Source organism: Apodemus sylvaticus, chromosome 15, assembly GCF_947179515.1.
Source record: "Apodemus sylvaticus chromosome 15, mApoSyl1.1, whole genome shotgun sequence".
Taxonomy (NCBI): domain Eukaryota; kingdom Metazoa; phylum Chordata; class Mammalia; order Rodentia; family Muridae; genus Apodemus; species Apodemus sylvaticus.
Window position 1 is genome coordinate 34,064,367 of NC_067486.1, and position 15,966 is coordinate 34,080,332.

The following is a 15,966-nucleotide window of genomic DNA, read 5'->3' on the forward strand; positions in this document are numbered from 1 at the left end:
GAGGAACACTCCTCCACTGCTGGTGGGGTTGCAAGCTGGTACTACCACTCTGGAAGTCAGTCTGGCAGTTCCTCAGAAAACTGGGAATGATACTTCTGGAGGACCCCGCTATACCACTCCTGGGCATATACCCAGAGGATTCCCCAGCATGTAATAAGGACACATGCTCCACTATGTTCATAGCAGCCCTATTTATAATAGCCAGAAGCTGGAAAGAACCCAGATGTCCCTCAACAGAGGAATGGATACAGAAAATGTGGTATATATACACAATGGAGTAATATTCAGCCATTACTGGGGGAATCAGTATAACTGACCTCAAGCAATACTACAGAGCAATAGTGTTAAAAAACTGCATGGTATTGGTACAGTGACAGGCAGGCAGATCAATGGAACAGGATTGAAGATCCAGAAATGAACCCACACACCTATGGCCACTTGATCCTAGACAAAGGAGCTGAAAACATCAAATGGGAAAAAAAGATAGCCTTTTCAACAAATGGTGCTGGTTCAACTGGAGGTCAGCATGCAAAAGAATGAGAATCAATCCATCCTTGTCTCCTTGTACTAAGCTCAATTCCAAATGGATCAAGGACCTCCACCTAAAGCCAGACACTCTGAAGCTAATAGAAAAGAAACTGGGGAAGACCCTTGAGGACATCGGTACAGGGGGAAGGTTCCTGAACAGAATACCAATAGCGTATGCTTTAAATTCAAGAATTGACAAATGGGACCTCATAAAATTACAAAGTTTCTGTAAGGCAAAGGAGACCATCAAAAGGACAAATTGGCAACTAACAAATTGGGAAAAGATCTTCACCGACCCTACATCAGATAGAGGGCTAATAGCCAATATATACAAAGAACTCAAGAAGTTAGACTCCAGAAAACCAAATAACCATTTTAAAAAATGGGGTGCAGAACTAAACAAAGAATTTTCACCTGAAGAACTTCAGATGGCTGAGAAGCATCTTAAAAAATGCTCAACTTCACTAGTCATCAGGGAAATGCAAATCAAAACAACCCTGAGATTTCACCTTACACCAGTCAGAATGGCTAAGATTAAAAATTCAGGAGACAGCAGGTGTTGGTAAGGATGTGGAGAAAGAGGAACACTCCTCCACTGCTGGTGGGGTTGCAAACTGGTACAACCACTCTGGAAATCAGTCTGGCGGTTCCTCAGAAAACTGAGCACCTCACTTCCGGAAGATCCTGCTATACCATTCCTGGGCATATACCCAGAGGATTCCCCAGCAGGTAATAAGGATACGTGCTCCACTATGTTCATAGCAGCCCTATTTATAATAGCCAGAAGCTGGAAAGAACCCAGGTATCCCTCATTGGAAGAATGGATGCAAAAAATGTGGTATATATACACAATGGAGTACTATTCAGCCATTAGACACAATGAATTCATGAAATTCTTAGACAAATGGATGGAGCTGGAGAACATCATACTAAGTGAGGTAACCCAGTCTCAAAAGATCAATCATGGTATGCACTCACTAATAAGTGGATATTAGCCTAGAAAATTGGAATACCCAAGACATAATCCACACATCAAATGATGTCCAGGAAGAATGGAGGAGTGGCCCCTGGCTCTGGAAAGACTCAGTGTAGCAGTATAGGGCAAAACCAGAACAGGAAGTGGGAAGGGGTGGATGGGAGAACAGGGGGAGGGAAGGGGGCTTATGTGACTTTCTGGGAGTGGGGGGCCTGAAAAGGGGAAATCATTTGAAATGTAAATAAAAAATATGTCGAATTAAAAAAAAAGAAAAAAAAGAAGCAATCAATTTATGAAATTCTTAGACAAATGGATGGAACTGGAGAACATCATCCTAAATGGCGTAACCCAGTCTCAAAAGAACACTCATGTTATGCACTCACTGATAAATAGATATTAGCCTAGAAGCTTGGAATACCCAAAACACAATTCACATATCAAATGATGCCCAAGAAGAAGGAAGGAGTGGCCCCTTGTCCTGGAAAGGTTCAGTGCAGCAGTGTAGGGGAATACCAGGACAGGGAAGTGGGAATGGGTGGATTGGGGAACAGGGGGAGGGAAGAGGGCTTATGGGATTTTCGGGGAGAGGGGTTCCAGGAAAGGGAAGATCACTTGAAATGTAAATAAAGAATATATCGAATAAAAAAATATTAGATTAAATTCCTAAATTGAGACTAGTAAGTAACATCACACACTTGCACATGCACACACACACACACACACACATGTATACACACACAGGCATGAGCTTCTCCGTATCCACAGACCTCCCCACAGATACCAACATCAAGTGGTTGAGTCCCTTCTATAAAACACTGTAATTTCTACACGTGCATCCCTCTCACATACTTTCAGTCTTTTCTGATACTCAAAAATGCACCACAAGCCTTATATGAATACTTCTCATACTGTACTATGTAAAGACAAATGACATGAGGAAAGGCTGACATGTTCAGCACAGATGTAGTGTTTCCCTCAATATTCTTCATCCACTGGTGAAGGCACCACAGACATAAAGAGTCAACTGCAGATTCATACATTCATACATACAGCCAACTAAAGATACAGATATATATCTATATTTCAGTATATTATATATACATGTTTAGCATATATACACATATACATCTTTTGTATATATATACCTATATCTATATAGATTTACATACATAAAGTGTATTTATACTAAGTATATATGCATATATATCTTTAAATGTCTCTTCCCACTCGCCACAAAAGAACAAACACCGCAATCAGAGATAGGTCAGTCCTTTAACACTAGGCCACACAACCTTGATAAAAATACTTTCCTCAGACTGAACTTTGCTGATCAGTGGATAACTAGCAGACCTTTTAACACTAGCTCTTATTAAGTCTGAATGTTCTCTTTTTAGTATTCATGTATTCAGGAACACAGATCCAGCCTTATGTATAATTTCAGGTTTATCTGTAATTTGGTTTGATTTTAAAAACATTCTTTTCTAACTTGTTCAGACAGCATGCAACAAAGACACAATGTAAAGTGCTAATTGAGTTGAAAGTGGCATCCCACTTTCTCATTTTTATTTAAAAATAATAAGCCTCAGGAGACATTCCCCTACTGTGAACAGTGAATGGTACTTCACACCATTTGGTTCAAGCATTCTGGCACCAGCTAAACACTACAGTGAGCATCTAAGTCAATCTGCTACCCTGCCTGCCCTCTTCAGACTGTTCCAACCACCTACAACATTGGCTGAGAGGCCAGGGAAGGCCACAGGGTCCCTGGAAATGGAGTTACAGACCGTCGTCGTTGTCATCGTCGTGAGCTACCTTGTGGTTGCTGAAAATCAAACCTGGAAGAGAAACCAATGCTCTTAACTGCTGAAGCATTCCTCCAGCCCCCGCCCTCATTTTCCTTAACTATTCCTGAAATTATTTCCAATCAAACAGAGGCTGGCTTTCCTACCACACAAAGTATACTTTTGGATGTTACTGAAATAACAGTGTAGTCAGACCCAGCTCTCAAGACAGATGCAGACATAGCTCTTGATTTCAAGGCCAGCCTAGTCTACAGAGTTAGTTCCAGGATACCCCAGGGCTACTCAGAGGAAACTCCATCTTGAAAGAAAAATACAATAAATAAAAAAAAGCAAAAGAATAATAAGAGCAAGTTCATTTTGTAGGAACTAAGCTTAACTAAGTCATTCTTCTTCAATACTTCTAACCAGTGATTTATCCTTAAATTGATCGTTTATTTAACAGATTACATGTTACACATCAGACTTTTAAATCTTTTTATCTAGTGAACATTCATAGGATTTTTTTTAAGTTCTTTATAAAGAAGTTGACATTGGTGAATTGTTTGAAAGATATCAAAAATTATATCTGATGCAAGTAACATAAGGGTTAAGTGTGCTGGCTGCAGGGACAACTGGGAGAAACACTGGCAGATGGTATAAAAAGTAAGTGAATTATGGTGGTGATGAATTGAAGCCCTTCCAAAAATAAATTTACAAGGAGTTTTAAAATGTCACCTATATTGCTAAATTATAAATACTTATAAAAATAAAACAGGACAGAGAAACTACCGGAATTGCCAATTTCCTTTATGTTGGGACGATGACATTGCTGGAAGCAATGAATGTTCTCTTGTCTGACAACACCCCTGTCCTCCTCAGCTGGATGCCCTCTGCTACTCAGCAGGCAATCTATTATACTTCCAGGATGCTCACTGCCTGAGCCTTTGCCTGTTCAGTGCGTCTGTTAGTAGCACCAGCAGAAGCCATGACATACTTCTGAAGAGATGGGATGGGGCTCAATCTGTGCTTGCATTTGAGTGTCCCCTGTTTACCAGGCACTAGGATGGGCATTTATCTTTATATCATTCTATTACACCGCCTGAGATAGAACATTGCCTGCATCTGTATTCAGGTAACTGAGTGAATGCAGGTAATTTACTTTGAAAATCTGGCATCTCTGTTTGTCCTTCACAAGGATTGCTTGGATATGGCAAGAGTTCAGGCTACAATAGCAAGGATAAATAAAAGGGTGACATCAAAGTAAGGCCTGTATGACAAGTTAATCAAGCGATAGAATAAAATGGCAGCCTACTGACTGAGCTAAATGTCTGCTAGCAACAGTATCTGATAAAGGATTATTTCCCAAAATGTATAAAGAATTCATAAACAACATCAAGCTAATATACAATACAATTAAACCATAACAAAGGAGGTAGATAGACATCTCTTAAAAGATGTTATAAAAATGACCAAGGGGTATATGAAAATAGACCTTATGATTCATCATCAGAGAAATATAAGTCAAAATCACTATGTCACCTCACAAGCAATAAGGCACCTGTCACACAGAAAATAAAAGAGAAGTGTTGGTGAAAATACAGAGGACAGGGGCCCTTGCACACTACTTGTGGGAATTAGACAGAGACAGACATGATCGGGAACAGAGCAGAAGTTCCTGAAGAAATTAAAAATCCTTTACAATAATGATTCTCAATGAGGCAATGGATTTAGTTATCAGGAATTGATAACTATCCTCCACATCTCATTGCTACCTAACTCACAACAGCCAAGATAAAGTCTATAAGTAGATGAATAAACTGTGAAAGAAGAGACAGACAGACAAATAGAATATACTGGGATATTATTCAGGGACTTTAAAAAAGGCAAGAAAATGAATAGTAGATGTGTCAATGTAGTAGTAGTGCAGTGGTAGTGCACGTCTTTAATCCCAGCACTTGGAAGGCAGAGACAAGTGAATTTCTGAGTTCGAAGCCAGCCTGGTCTACAGAGTGAGTTCCAGGACAGAAAAACCCAGTCTTGAAAAACAAAACAAACAAACAAACAAAAAAGATGTGCCAATCAAATCTGGCATGATCATAATGGTATGTGAAATATGAAAAACTAAAACAAAAAAAGGACCAATATACAGATAATTGTGCACTTGAGGAACTGGGAAAATATGGGCCAAAAAATATAAAGTAGCAGATGTACAGGATAAAGAAGTCTAAAGGACCTTGAGACAAACTGAGTACTAGAGTTCGGGGCAGTGTTGTGTGCTCACAATTTCTGTGACATGAGTGGATCATACCTGTTCCAGACAGTGATGCCGCAAAGTAGGCAACCATATGAGGTAATGCATATGTTCATTCATTCCATTTAATAACCACCTACTTGCATTTATCTCAACATCCTCTTGTACATCTTAAGTATATCCAATGAAGTTTATTTTTTATAAGACAAGTACTGTTATGAAAGTGGGGGAGCACATCTATCTACCTTCATTTTGGGGGTACTTTGAAACTCTGTAATCTGAAAATTGTAAGGATAAAATGTCTTCCCCTGCTCCATTACCTGTCGAGTTTAGGACAACCTATGGCAGAAAGGACCGTTAATCTGTAAAGGATCTAGATGGCTGCCTGCTATCCATAAAACAAACCAGAGCTTTGCTTAAGTTGCTTTTGTCTATGCTGGCTTTGTAATATCTGTGGCTGTTTATAGCCATCATTTAATTAAGTTAAGGATTTAGGTTATGCCTTTAGATTCCCAAGTTCTTATCTCTGTAGCTAATAACACCGAATGTTCGCCACAGTGAATGTTAATGAATTTGCTTCAGCCTGGTTATATTGCAAAGAAATATCTTCCTGGACACAATGCAGCTGAGACCAAGGAAAGCTGTGAGGATTTCAGAAGGCAAGAGAGTCACTTTCTTTAAAATTTGGTTAAGTTGGCATTTCTGATTTTAACATATTCCTTTGAAAATAATTGTGCATTAATTTTTTAGTTTTTCTTAAAATGTAAATATTTTTAATTTCTGTGGTTATAAATCAAAATAATAGTACATAGCCTTAAAATCTAAATGCTGTATAAATGTGTGCATATGTATATGTGACTGCACCTTTTGAGTCCACCCCAAGAGAAATAAGCATGGTTAATCAATCATTTTTACTTAATATTTACAATTTCTTTCTATCAGTTAAATCTCTCAATTTAGTACATGGATTGTATTTTAAATATTTTTTCAATTATTATGCCACATATCAATGTCATCATTTTCAGACAAGCTTTGCTCAAAAATAAAAGCATGGAGCGTGGTTAAGAGCACACACATACCTTTCTTTGGTTCCCAAATTCAGTTCCCAGTGCCCATGTTGGACAGCTCATAACAGCCTGCAACTCCAGATGCAGGAGATCCAATACCTCTGGCCTCCTTGGACAATCACACATACACATTTAAAATAATAGTTTGAGAAGTTGAGAACACCCTGATGTCTTTTCGTTTCTTGGCTGGGTTTTGATGTTGTTGATGGTGGTAGTGGTTGTTGGTGTTGTTTTGGTTTGGGGTTGTTCTTTTTTTTTTTTTGTTAAGACAGTGTTTCTCTACACAGTCCTTGACTGTCCTAGAACTTGCTCTGTAGACCAGGCTGACATGAAACTAAAAGGTCCTGCCTCTACCTCCAGAAAGCTGAGATTAAGGGCATGTGCAACCACCACCTGACCCTAGCATATTGTAGTAGGTACAATGATCCCACGGAAATATTAACAACTCTTAGTTTTAATCAGAGTCCTCTTTCCAGTAGACAGTGAATGAAGATACTCCTCACTACATCACAAGGTGCTGAGAATAAGTGAGGGATGACTGTGCACTCCTAACAAGACATTTACACCACCGTCTCTAAGACTGTGAGGTGGTAGAATGTTGAGGGCTGTGACATCAAATTAAATGTCATCCTCTGCATATGACAGCCATTGATATCACAAACTCACAACAGTTAGAGTTCTTTGCGCTGTGTCTACAAAATAATTGTTTTTCTGGCTGGAGAGATGGCTCAGCAGTTAAAAGCACTGACTGCTCTTCTGAAGGTTCCAACAGCCACATGGTGACTCACAACCAACCGTGATGAGATCTGATGCCCTCTTCCAGGGTGTCTGAAGACAGATACAGTGTACTTACATATAATAAATAAATAATCTTTAAAAAAAATAATTGTCAATAGTCAGGCATGGCTGAGGATTGACAAACAACTATAACAGCTGTACTACTTGCTATAGATCAACTTATCTATATAGTGCATGCCCTCACTATTGATCTCACAAGGCGTCAGTGATCCATTCAAATCCCATGATCACCCAGATGCCCCAGCTAAGTTAAATAAGTCACAAAACAAATGTCATGCATCTTGAAAAGGTAATGGTAGGGGTGAAGGAGCATTTATAAAAAAAGGGGAGGGAGAGTAGAAAGGAGGAAAGGGGAACATAATCAGAAAATGTATGAAATTTTCAAATAATGAAATATTTTTTAAATATTCACTTATTACCTTCAAACCTATCAATCCATTTATGCTCTATAACAATTTTACCTAAGCTTAGATATACTTCATGTACTAGATAGAAGTATTTATGAACACAGTTTTCCAAGCCTCATATTTATGACCTCTGTCGCCCTAATCCCTTTCAAGGCAAACAGCAGAACTTTATTAGAAGCAAGCGTGTTTCCTTCCCCACTCCTTGTGTTCTTTCACTCTAAGCATGTGTCATCTTGCCTCTTAAATTCCATATTTTCATTCCTGTCTTAGTCAGGGTTTCTATTCCTGCACAACATCATGGCCAAGAAGCAAGTTGGGGAGGAAAGGTTTTATTGAGCTTACACTTCCACATTGCAGTTCATCACTAAAGGAAGTCAGGACTGGAACTCAAGCAGGTCAGGAAGCAGGAGCTGATGCAGAGGACATGAAGGGATGTTTCTTACTGGCTTGCTTCCCCTGGCTTGCTCAGCCTGCTCTCTTATAGAACCCAAGAACACCAGCCCAAAGGGGGTACCAGCCACAAGGGGCCCTCCGCACCGGATCACTAATTGAGAAAATGCCCCACGGCTGGATCTCATGGAGGCACTTCCCCAACTGAAGCTCCTTTCTCTGTGATAAGTCCAGCCTGTGTCAAGTTGACACACAAAAACAGCCAGTACAATTCCATTTTACACCATGCTGACACTCTTCCTAGTGGAAAATGTACCCATCTATTCCACATCCCAACTTTGCAACATGTATAATTATAGGGGACTTTTCATGACTTGTTTTAGTAGGTTGCAATAGGATTGTATGTTCTCTTCATCACTGTAAGTCTGGAACAGATTAAAGGCTTAGTAATGAGTTGAAGAACGAATAAGTAGGTGGGATAGGTCAGTAGATGACAGGTGGGCAGCTAAGTAGATGAAAGTAGGTGACTAGGTAGTCGGTGGGTGTTTAACTAAGGCAAAGTAAAAGCTCCTCAAAAATTTTACCTTGGAAAGAGAAAAAGTCTTAAATATAGTAAAAGTACAAACTGAAGTTCAGTGTGACAAGAACTTTGATAGAAAATACTACAGATCTGCACCAGTTGATTTGGGGGTACCATCTCAGGGTTTTGGAATGGTGAAGCAAGGTCTCCTGTTTACAGATCTATACCAGTTGACTTGTGGATGAAGTCTCAGGGTTGTGAAATGTTGAAGCAGTGACTCACGTTAGTTCGTGTAGTTCTAACCTCACACGTTATTGGTACAGGAAATGAGGTTCAAAAATGCAAAATGACCAGAGGCATTGGGTGAGTCGTATGACCTTTAGAGCCTTCCCTTCAGCCTGATGCCTTTCCTATAATCACAGAGTGGACATAAGTTGGTATATGTCTTGAAATTCAATCATAATTCATGTCACGTGAGATTGCTGCAAAGATGAAAATAGGATGCTGTTACAATATGACTCATTTCTTAACACTGCAGTTATTGGGGAAAGGGCATTTGATATCAAAAATAGTTTTGTTTAAAAATATGAAGTTTGTGGAAATCAGTCTGGAGGTTCCTCAGAAAACTAGACATGACACTTCCAGAGGACCCTGCTATACCTCTCCTGGGCATATACCCAAAGGATTCCCTGGCATGCAATAAAGACACATGCTCCATTATGTTCATAGCAGCCTTATTTATAATAGCCAGAAGCTGGAAAGAACCCAGTTGTCCCTCAAAGGAGGAATGGATACAGAAAATGTGATATATTTACACAATGGAATACTACTCAGCAATTAGAAACAATGAATTCACAAAATTTTTAGGCAAATGGTTTGATCTGGAAAATATCATCCTAAGTGAGGTAACCCAATCACAAAAAAATACACATGGAATGCAATCTCTGATAAGTGGATATTAATTAGCCCAGAAGCTCTGAATACCCAAGTCACAAATTGCATAAAAAAATGACTCCCATGAAGAAGTATGGAGAGGGTCCTGATCCTGAAAAGGATTGATCTAGCATGCGAAGGGAATATAAGGACAGAGAAAAAGGAGGGAGGTGATTGGAGAAGGGATGGAGAGAAGAAGGTTTATGAGACATATGGGGAGGGGGGGTCCAGGAAAGGGGAAATCATTTGGAATGTAAACAAAGAATATAGAAAATAAAAATATTAAAAAAATATATGAAGTTTACATGCAAGGCTTGCTAAACAGACTACTTAGATATGGTAGCTGGCCAGCGTGTGTTGAAGACCATTTCTGTTTACTTGCTTTTGTTGTAATTTTTTTGTAATTTTTCACTTATTTTATGTGCACGTGTGTTGTCTGCTGGTGTGTCTGTGCACCACTTCAGTACCTGTTGCCCACAGAGGCTAGAAGAGGGAAAGAAGGCATAGGATAGAATGATAACAGAAAATTGTGAAGCACCATGTCAGGATCGGGCATCAAACCCTGGTCCTCTGGAAGATTAGCCAGTGTTTTTAACAATGGTGCCATCTCTCCAACCTATTTACCTATTGTTAATACTTTTGATTCACAAACTATTTTATTCATTACGATGACAGTTCTTTGACTTCTGAAATGATTCCCATGAGAAAAGTTACTTAGTCCTTAAGTATGGTGGCACATGGATGAAATCCTAGCACTTTTCATAGAAGCAGGAAAATCAGAGATCATAGGAAACTCAAGGTTGGCATAGGGACATCTTCCTGTCGCTCTTTTACACCACACACACACACACACACACACACACACACCAAAAAAATGAAAGAGAGGAAGGGAATGAAAGAAGAAGGAAGAGGGGGAGAAGAGAGGGAGAGGGGAGGAGAGAAAATAAAAATAGAAAACTTAGTTACTAATATCTCAAGGAAATTCTGATTCTGTTTTTAAAGTAGATGTTTGACTAATAGAAGCATCTGATAAATTCTGGTTTTGAATTTACTTCTGAGGCATAACATTTACTTTTGTGTATGTTTATCTGCCCTAAGAAATTTAGTCAGACTGTTCACAAGGGAGCTGTTTCCAGTTTTGTTCTGAAACTGTAGCAACATTCTGCTATGAGAAACAAACCATTGGATATATTTACCATGCTCCAGAAAATGAACGCTGACATTAAGCTTTCTGTAACAGAACTAATTTGTATCTTCGGTGGCCTGATTTCAGCTTTCTGAATTTTTCATTTCGCTAAATTAATATAAATAGCTGGCAAATGTTGCCCTTTGGCAGAACCAAGCAAGCCAAATATGTTATGCAAGCAAAGCAACTTATTTCCTGAGTCTCAGACACAAAGGAGAGATGCCTTCGGTGCCTCTGTGTCATCAAAGTTGCCAGTGGACCACGGCCTACCTTAGCTTAACTTCCTCCTTCAGAACTCTTCCGTCAACTCATCCTTTCTCGAGTGTCCACATTTACCTAATCATGGTCACCTGTTTCTCAATGTTTGTTCTACTTCTCATTGCTTGGAAGGCCAATAACCTGTAATTTATTTAGAATTGATTTTACATGTTTATAATATGTAAAGATATATATTACATATGTATATTTATTTTGTTACTTATACAGAGGTGAAGTACTCAATCCGTCCAGTAAAATGGAAATAACAATTTTTCCTTTCTGTACCTGTCAGTGTAGAGGACTCTGAAATGGACATTGAATGCAGAGTGGTAGTTCAGTTGTAAAGTACTGTATTTTAAATAAAAACTTTCCTCCATAGGCACATGTATTTGAACACCAGGGAAGGTTATTAGAACCTTTAGGAGTTGGAGCCTTGCTGGACAAGTGTGTCACTGATGGAGTGCTTTAAGGATTTATATCTTTACCTCATTTCCTGTTCTCTCATTGTCCCCTGTGTGTGGCTGAAAATATCATCAGCCAGCTTTCTGCCTGTGACTCCACATGATGGCTACTATCACGGACTGCTTTGAACCATAAGTGAAAATAAACCCTTGTAATTTCTGTGGTGGTTTGAATGAAATGGCCCCCGTAGACTCATAGCTAATGGTGTTATTGGAGATGTGGCCTTATTGAAGTAGGTGTGGCCTTGTTAGAGGACGCTCTGATGGGTTTTGAAGTTTCAGAAGCTCAAGTTAGAACCAGTCTCTCTCTCTCTCTCTCTCTCTCTCTCTCTCTCTCTCTCTCTCTCCCTCCCTCCCCCTCTCCTCTTCCCCTCCCTCTCCCTCTTCCTCTCTCTCTTCTTCTCCCCCCCTCCCTACGGCCTAAGTATACAGATTTAGAATTCTCAGCTATTTCTCCAGCACCATATCTACCTGTGTGTTACCATGCTTTCCACTATGATAATGGACTGAACCTCTGAACCTCTAAGTCATTCCTTTATAAGAGTTGCCATGGTTATGGTGTCTCTTCACAGTAATAAAACAATAACTAATAAGTAATAAGTAATAAGACAACCTCCTTATATTGGTTTTTGTCATGGTATTTTATCACAGCAACACAAAAAGTATGACCACCCACATGAAAGGCCACATGAAAGGTCAGACCACCCAAGTGCTGGTCACGGAAGAGTGTTGGTCCTTGGGCAGGTCTGGTAAGTGATTAAAGCTGTTAAGGAAAATGTCAAGAGATGCCATGACTGGTTTCGGAGCAGAACCATTCTCAGCCTGAAGTTAGCTTACCATCTTTGCTCTACTATATTTTTCATGGGTTCTAGTATTGAAAATCCAACAAAGGCTAAAATATCATCATCAATATATGATTGGGGCCAGACCTAAAGCATATCTTCTTAATGCTGTCTAAATGGTGCTGTGGTTAGATGCATCGTGTCAAATCTAGTTAGTGGTGGTAGCAAGGCATTCTTTCTGATAGATTTATTGCCCTGTTGGCCAATAAGTTCCCCAACTTCAGAATCTGTAGGTTTTATAAAATATGATGCCCTTTTCTAATGACCTCTCGTACTTTTTGTGTCATTGTAGAGCAAAGATACAAGTAGAAGCTAATCACAGCTATGGGTCAAGGCAATTCCTATAGCATCTCAGAAGACCTAAAGCTTCTGGTCCTCACATGATTAACCAACTTTCCGAATTCCCCACCACCAGCACTACCACCATCTTCCTGTAAGATTTCCACACAGCATCTTGCTTATCTCTCGACTCCAGAGTTATAACCATATAGGCTTTTTAAAACATTTCCTACTGGGATACATGTTATAGAGACATCTATATCATAATTATGTCATTAGTTTCCAACAAGTATCTAGTAGTTTGAATGTATTTGGAGGGTGTAATATAGTTGCTATATTCAGAATAAAATTATAGACTGAGAAAGGATTTTAGAAGTATTTAGAGGACTGGCTGGTTCTCTTTAATTCCATTTCCCTCTGCCTTGACATCAGTGAGCTTCATCTAAATGGCACTTAGGAGATGCTCAGTCAGTGTCTGTAGGAGAGAGGATGCATACACGTGTGTGTGGGTGTTCATGAATCTTTAAATTTGAGTGCATGTCTCTTCAGGTAGAGACTTATTTCTCAAGTAAATTACCTTTTACCTGCTAAGAAGAGATTAGCTCCTGGAAACTGTCATCAGGAAATGTTTTATTTTGTCCTTTTGGAGTAGGGGGAGGAGAAGCTGAAGAAACAAAATTAATTCATGTGGAATTTCGTATCCAAAAAGTAAAAACATTACTAGGTTTTGAAATTTTTCACATAGATTCTGTTGCACTCTAGCAGCATAGTGGGTGTCAGTTCTCTCCACTGTCTTGTTCCCTTCTGCTTCTGTGAAGGAGGAAAGGCATAGATTCCTGTCCTTGGAACACATACTGACCATGTAACTAGTTTTTGAAAATGAAATGTAAGCAGTTCATCGCTAAATATCTTCCCTACTATGCAAAGAAACTGGCATGTGGAATAAAATCATTACACAGAAAAAAAGCCTTTCTTAAATTGTGGGAAATGTGTTCATTGAACAAATAATAAACTCTGTCTCTTTACAGTATTGAAATTTTGATGCTGTCTGTTACCATAGTATGACCTAGACGGGATGCTTCTGTATACATCTGACTAGATGCTATTTACAAAATCTATAAGACTGCACTGACTCTCACTAACAATGGGAAAGGGAACGGCGAGGTGCATGCTCACAATGTGGTTCATTTGTGTCGCATTTAAGTGGAACAATTCGTTGATCCATGCTTGAGAGCATACCAGATCATACTTTTGCTTTCTTTTTCTTTTGGGGGATTACTAGGTACAGTTGGAACTTCAGAGTCCCTAGGATTGGAAGCAAGTTCATCTGTATAAAACAACAGAATTTCCATAAACCTGGTAGAAGCTTGGTTTACTCTAAAGAAGCTGAGTTTAGAAATAAGGGTTAATATGTTCTATCCATGGTATCTTCCAAAGTCTATTCCTTCTCTTCTTCCTTCTAGAGTCCATTACTTTATCTTTAGAATCACCATGTTGGTTGAAATAGCTTCTATAAGATTAGCCATTCTTTATTAGTACTCAGGCTCATAGTACAAAAAAGAAAAACCCCAAGGGAGAATTAAACAAATACTGTACTTCCTCCTGGAAAGTCCCGTCAACATTTCATTGCTAGAACTTGGCCTCACATGTCTGCAAATGTGCCTTAGAAATGTTGTCTTTCAGAAGCTAGAGGTAAAGGAGATGAACATCGAGGCAAAGATATTCTTTTCCACACTCCCTTCCAAGGCTACTATCCTATGCTGTTTGCTAACTTTCAGTGTAAGTGTCCTTTAAACTCATTTGAAAACTAAAGTCCATCTCTTCTCATTTCCTGAATACAGATCGCCATCATTTTCTTAAAACATACACATTCCTCTTTATTTGATCAGTTTTATGATTCTTTTCTGTTCTAAATCATTTTAGTAACAATAACTTTACATTTATCCACAAGGAAAGGATACTATCCACCTGCCTCTTCTCTTCTTTTCTGTTTTTTTTTTATTTTTAATTGTGTATTGATACTTATTGTGGCAAAAAATTATTAGACATTTTCTTAATTTACATTTCAAATATTATCCCCTTTCCTGGTTTCCCCTTCCAAAAACACTCTATCCCATCCCCCTCCCCCTACTCACCATCCCACCCACTCCCTCTTCCCCCCGTCCTGGCATTCCCTATTCTGGGGCATCCAGCCTTCTCAGGACCAAGGGCCTCTCCTTCCTTTGATGTCTAACAAGGCCATCCTCTGCTTGAGCTTCCTCTGGTCTGTGAATTGTGTCTTGGGTATTCCAAGCTTCTGGGCTAATATCCACTTACCAGTGAATGCATACCATGTGTGTTCTTTTGTGATTGGGTTACCTCACTCAGGATGATATTTTCCATCCATTTGCCTAAGAATTTCATGAATTCCTTGTTTTTAGTAGCAGAGTAGTATTCCATTGTGTAAATGTACCACATTTTCTATGTATTACATTTTCTATGTAAATGTACCACCATTTCTCTGTTGAGGGACATCTGGGTTCTTTCCAGCTTCTGGCTATTATAAATAAGGCTTCTATGAACACAGTGGAACATGTGTCTTTATCTTCTGGGTATATGCACAGGAGTGGTAGAGCTGAGTGCTCTGGTAGTACAATATCCAATTTTCTGAGGAACCACCAAACTGATATCCAGAGTGGTTGTACCAGCTTGCAATCCCACCACAAAGAAAGAAACTGAAGAAAACATCACAAGATGGAAAGATCTCCCATGCTCATGTATTGGCAGGATTAATATAGTAAAAATGGCTATCATGCCAAAAGCAATATATAGATTCAATGCAATCCCCGTCAAAATTCCAACTCAGTTCTTCATAGAGCTAGAAAGAGCAATTATTAAATTCGTCTGGAATAACAAAAAAACCCAGGATAGCTAAAACTATTCCCAACAATAAAAGAACTTCAGGGGGAATCAGTATCCCGGACCTCAAGCAGTATTACAGAACAATAGTGATAAAAAACGGCATGGTATTGGTATAGTGACAGGCAGGTGGATCAATGGAATAAAATTGAAGACCCAGAAATGAACCCACACTACTATGGTCACTTGATCTTTGGCAAAGGAGCTAAAACCATCCTATGGAAAAAAGATAGCCTTTTCAAAAATGGTGCTGGTTCAACTGGCGGTCAGCATGCACAAGAATGCAAATCGATCCGATCTTATTTCCTTGTACAAAGTTCAAGTCCATGTGAGTCAAGGACCTCCACATAAAGCCAGACACACTGAAAGTAATAGAAAAGAAAGTGGGGAC